The following is a 6000-nucleotide window of genomic DNA, read 5'->3' as shown; positions in this document are numbered from 1 at the left end:
AGCAGAGCATATGTCCCTCATGGGAGTTTGCTTTACCCTCATCTCATCTCATCGTCATCTCATTCTCCCATCAGCTTTGAGTCAATGGTTAATGAGAAAGAAACAAAAGAAAATCAGGAAAAGGGTATAAAGCATTGATTTGATAATTTATTGCTATTATTTATTTTATTTTATACGGGCAACGGGTAGCGCATTGTTATAAGTACTTTGGTCAATTTCCGTGAGGTAATTTAATGCGTGGTACAGCGTTTGGATCGCGAAGGGGCGTTCATACTCTGTTGGGCAGCAATCTTATTGCCCCTCACCGTGGAACCGACATGCATTTATGCGGTCTGCACTTTCAACAGCATTCCCCATCATTAAATAATAATAAAGGGAATGATGACCGGAGTTTGGTCGGCGGTTTTTTCCCTATTTAAATTAGGATTGGATGACATTCGCATGTATTGACGTATAAAGTTGAGCCTTACTGCTCTTCAGTTAAACAGATGAAATCATTTCCTAATAACGTACCATGCTCGGTAGACTGCACTGTCCTTTATATTCTATATAATTATTCTAGCATCTGTTTCTATATTCTAATTTATTAGTTCAACTTAATTTTTTTTATTTTTTAATTTTTTTTTTAATTATTATTATTATTATGATTATTTTGGGGGGGTGGGGTGCATGAGTAAGGGTGACCAGCTTAATGTGGGAGGAGCAATAGATTACGTGAAGGAGCATGGAGCATACTCCTCCTCCCTCGACGCGCTCCAAAAAGAGGACCACTACTGTTGCAGCACAAGATCATCAAAGCACCCACTCACGCACAATGACGGGTCATGCGCTATCTCCCCGCCCTTCCGCCCCAGTTTCTTCGCATGTACTCCGTCAATACCGTGTTGCGCCACGGGTTTGGCGAAGGACTACCCGTTCCCGCGAGAGTCCGACCCGCCGTGGCCCGACATCGAGGTGACCTCATAGAGACGACCCATGCGAGCGTCCGCATACTCTCTTACTAACGCTCGAGCCAGCTCTTAGGTCGTCGCCGGCTCCACAACTTTTGAGGCTCACCGTGTCCACCTCAAATGTCAACATACCGATTTCGACTCAATGGTCCTCTCTCCCATTAGAGTAAACGGTAAACAAACCCCACTACGCTACTGTTCTTTCTCTCTTTTTTTTTTTTTAACATACACAAAAACATATATCTAGTAGGATATAAAATTCATTGTCTCCGAGCAATCCTTTATTTTAGATACTAATATTCATGCCCATATCATTCTTAATTAACATTATAAAAAATATTTTATTTACTGGTTGTCGATTAATTTTTTTGTTATACATATTATATTTGTTTGCCGTGAAAATGTAGCCGCGAATGGAGTTTCAATTTGGAATTTTCAAATAGAATACACTGTTTAACATTGTATTTTTAAAAGCGAATCCTGAATCAAATCACACAACAGTACGACACACACACACAACACCTATTTTCCAGTAGGTTTTTATTTTTTTTTTATTTTTTTCTTTCTGATCTTATGAAAATTACCCACCACAATCCTAGTACACTCACCCTGATTAAGGATATCATATATATGCCAACTCAATGAGCTGCTTATCTATACGCATTATACCACCGATACTTCTCTCTATTTTTTTATTGACGCGAGAGACCCTCAGACTCAGCCACTTCATCCCCCCCTCATTCGTTTCACCATCCTCCATCATTGACTCAAACCTCAAAATTAGAACTTCAAGCGATCTCGCGCAATACCCAAAACACCACCCCCCCCCACCCCAACCCCCTGTTGCCCCATCTATCATCCTCTGGAGCCGCAACCCGAGAGTTCGATAAGACTCTATATAGTAAAACTCTCAATTCCACTACCATGTACATCCCCACTGTGTGGGTATCCCCCCCTCTCCGCCGATAGCTGTGGTGCATTACGCCACACACACCCCAAAAATAAATTGCTCGCTCCCTTGGTTACCTATTCATCCAGGCACCTCACCCACGACTACCCTTACTATATTCCTCTGCCATCTGCTTCTTATACACACTTGTTCACACCCCTAATAGAAAAACTTCTTAAAACAAACCCACTACGGTCTACAACTAATGCGACTAACTTTCATGTACTATACATTGGTTTTTTAAAAAAAAGCACTCTTTTAGGGTTTCACAGAGCATTGTCAAGTGTGCCCTTGGTATTTTTGCCCAGAGATTTGTACCATCAAGGAGAAGGAAAAAAGGTTGGCAGTGTATGTCCTTTTGTCTAGATTCCCTGGGAGAAGAGACATATGCCAAGTCATTTTCTAACTTATATTCAAAATAAACTTTGGAATTAGCAATTATTATCGAGCATTAAAACACTGTGTTTATGGTTTAATGTAATTAATGTTGGATTGGTGCAAAATTGACAATGTTCTTTTGCGAGGATTAATTTGAGGAGCTCAACCCCACCACTAGACATGTTACAACGGGAGCTTCGACTATAGGCATTTGTAATGAGCATTAACAATACCTACGTACATTAAATATTTTCTAGCTAGTACTTTATCAATGAAATCAAAATACAAAATTTTAATAGAAGTTATTACCAAAAGAACCAATGCTATTCCGGTACTCTTTAGTATAGTAAAATTTAAATTTTTTTACCAAAAAGTTAAATTCACTTAATAAAGAAAGAAAAATATACAGAGTCATCTTTATATAAATGTTTCCATATTCAGAGCTTGGTAGTTACAGACCTGGTGTCAGGATCAATTGAACAATGAACCGTAAATATTCTATTGCATGCTTGTGACCAGAAAAATACCATCTCTTTTCTCTTTTTCTAATTGAAATGCCAATTCTGAGGTCTCCTTGATTACCCAAGGATTTGACATGTCTAAACCTTGTGAATACTTTATCACACTGAAATATCTCCAACAAATAGTAACATTGTTGCCACCAAATAATTAAGCTAGTAGGTTGTATGACATGATGTGACATGTAAGGTCATGTGCTGCTACTGCTACAGGATCAACATGTAGCTTAACCAACCTCTCAGAAAGAAAAAAACGATGCTCCAAAAAGAGTGAGAACTTTAACGCTCTGGTTTATATCACTTAAAATGGCACTGCAGGATGCAAGTCAAACCGAACTTAACTAAAAAAAAAAAAAAAAAAAAAAAAAAACAAAATTAGTTTACTCTGGTGGTTTCGGTTGATTGCAGTGTTTCGTATGCCTCTTTTAATTTTTTCGTACGTAAGTACTGTTCCAGTCGTTCACTTATAGTTTATACGTACATAATTTCGTTCTCGTTATATAATAAATGAACATTTCCTGATTCGAGCCGTAACTTCTTTAGGACGCGGTTTAATATGCAGACCAACTCGAGGCTCGTGCAGCTCCAGCTCGAGTTTGTGCGGAACTAGGCTAAGGTGGAGAGGCAGGGGAGGTGGACGGCGGCGTCGGTTGGCCTCATCAGCAGCTCGAGTATGAGGTTCTTGTAGGCCGAACCGCGGTCCACGCGCGGCGGCGGCGATCAGTGCTGTTTCTACTTATGCTGTTCTGGGCGCTCTCGCTCCTACTCGTACTGGTACCGGCGCTCCATCTTCTCCTCCTCGGGGCCTTACGCGGTCTTACGCGGGTGCTTCGGGCGCTCCCGGTGCTGCTCCTGCTGCTACGGCTCCTGCTACTACCCGGTAACCTACTCGAAGTGCGTCCGCAACAGTCGGACGCACCTCTCGGTCTGGGGCCGCCGCTACTGCCCCTGCCTCTCCTCGTGGCGGCGCTTCAATTATCGCCGTTACTACCACAACGACTCCCGGTACTTGATGCACTTCTTCTTCTTCTTCTTCTTCTTCTTCGTCGTCGTCGATCTCTATTAGTTATAGTTTCAGGATTCGACAAGGGAAAAAAGAAAAAGAAAAAAATGGTGCCCCTCCTGTTCACCTCTTCGATTAAATTCACATCCCCTAAGAAAACGAAAAACTACTCGACAAAACCAGCTAGAGTACACCATTGAACTGCCTTAAACTAAGAAAAGAATTTCCACTAACACACACTTAACAACGAGAAAAATATATATTAAGGAAAGTGTAATCTCCGTAACCTCTTACTTAGAAAGATAAAGGTGTTACCACATAAATACGCCACTGTATGAGTGTGCTCGTCGATTTTTAGGATTGTCATTAACGCACATAGTATGATTAAAAAAGATTGAAAAAAAAATACGAGCATTTAATTCGTTCTTTCAGCGAAGTCATTAAACCGACTATTAATTATTCCTGTATGATATACACGAGAAATTAATCGCAACCGTAAACCATTAGTTTTTCGTACTTTGTAATAGGTACAGGGGTTTGATAAGAGAAAAACTGATCCCCTTCAGGAACACCTCAACGAGTAGTTTCGACACTGGTTATGACCCTCATCTCTTGTGAAACAACGATCAGTGGTTAATTTGGAGTTTTCACTATTAGGTTAATCTCCTCTTTCTAGCTTAAATAATCAGGGGTACTCCACCTCTCATCGAAAAAAAGTAGTGAAAAAAACACCTTTTTTACTTTTCGTAGATAAGATTAGAGAGAGAGAGAGAGAGAGAGAGAGAGAGAGAGAGATGAGGGATTACGAAAAATTAGGTGGATGTTACTATCACGTAGTTACAAGAGCCTTGGAGTAGAGAAAGAGGAGGTGCTCTTCTTTTCCTCTCCGTTCATCTTCGACTTTTTTCGTCTCCTCTACTAAAAGAAAAAGAAAAATTTTCGTTTTGGTTGGTAAATAGGAAGATTTTTCATCTTAATACCCAGAAAATTATATGATATTTTGCAAACAAACACTAGTCAATGACTACGCAAGTATGTTCATTTAAAATTTTCAAAGTGTAATGACATATATATCCATATAAATTGATAAATATCCTTAGGGTTTTCGTAAAAGGTAAGGATTAATTGATGAAAAAGAAACCAAGGAGCTTGTTGTTGACCAACTACTATGCAAAGGGGTGGGAGTAAGTGGTAGAAGAAGGAGACGAACAAGTAGGTACCGAAGAAGAAGAAGGAGTTGAGTGGTTTTTCCCCAGAGGATGCTCGGTTGGTTCCTAACGAGGTACCCGGAGACGTCGCAGATGACGGGGGTCACCACGATGGAGGAGGAAGGGGGAGGAGGAGGAGGAGGGATAGGTGGAGCTGGTGTGGAGCTGGAAGAGGAGGGGTCGCTGGGAAGGAGCAGGAGGAGGAAAAGAGGGGAGCAGTAGCGGTAATAGCCGCAGGAGCGCTCGAGGCAGGAGGAGGAGCGGATGATGCGGGAGCAGAGGCTGGCGACGCCGCGGCGCCGGGAGGAGGCGGCGGAGGAGGAGGGAGGAGGCGGGGGCGGCGGTGGGAGGCGTCGGCGGCTCGGGCTCCGTGCCGCGCGCAGCCGCCGCTGCGGGAGCTCGCCCTAGCTGCTTCGGGACTAGTCGTCCTAGTCCCACACGTCGATGTTCTTTCGGCCCCTCCCCAGCCTCGTTACGAGCCACACGGAGTCGCTCAAGGTCCTCCTCCTCGCGGAGGCGGAGGAGGGGCGGACGCCGGTGCGCAAGGTGCACGTCACGTAGCTGCGAACCGAGTTTAGGGTGAGGTTGACGGGGGAGACGGCTCGGTGGTAGGAGCAGGGGCTCCTGCTCGCGTCGCCTCTTCTGTTTCTTCTTCTTCTTCTTCTTCTTCTTCTTCTTCCCGCCTCTCCACCAGCACCGCCACCAACTCCCCCGCCTCCTCAAGCTCAAGCAGCCGCTTCTTCTTCTTCTTCTCCGGTGCAGCCGCCCTTTATCATTACCGCTCCCTATAGTAGTAGAATTCGAGCTACCACGCTCTAGCTGCCGCGCCGGCCTCTGCGTCGTAGCGCCCCGCCACAGCTAGCGGCTGCACGACTCCTACTCGTACCTGCTACTGTAGAGTCGACGGTTAGTGTCACCGAACAACCGATGGCCTTAGTCGAGCAGGCCTCCCGCACACCCGGCCCCTCTTGTGATTAATTACTCATGCATCGTA

Source organism: Ananas comosus, linkage group 8 (assembly GCF_001540865.1).
Source record: "Ananas comosus cultivar F153 linkage group 8, ASM154086v1, whole genome shotgun sequence".
NCBI classification, from domain to species: domain Eukaryota; kingdom Viridiplantae; phylum Streptophyta; class Magnoliopsida; order Poales; family Bromeliaceae; genus Ananas; species Ananas comosus.
Note: the sequence above shows the minus strand (reverse complement) of the source record.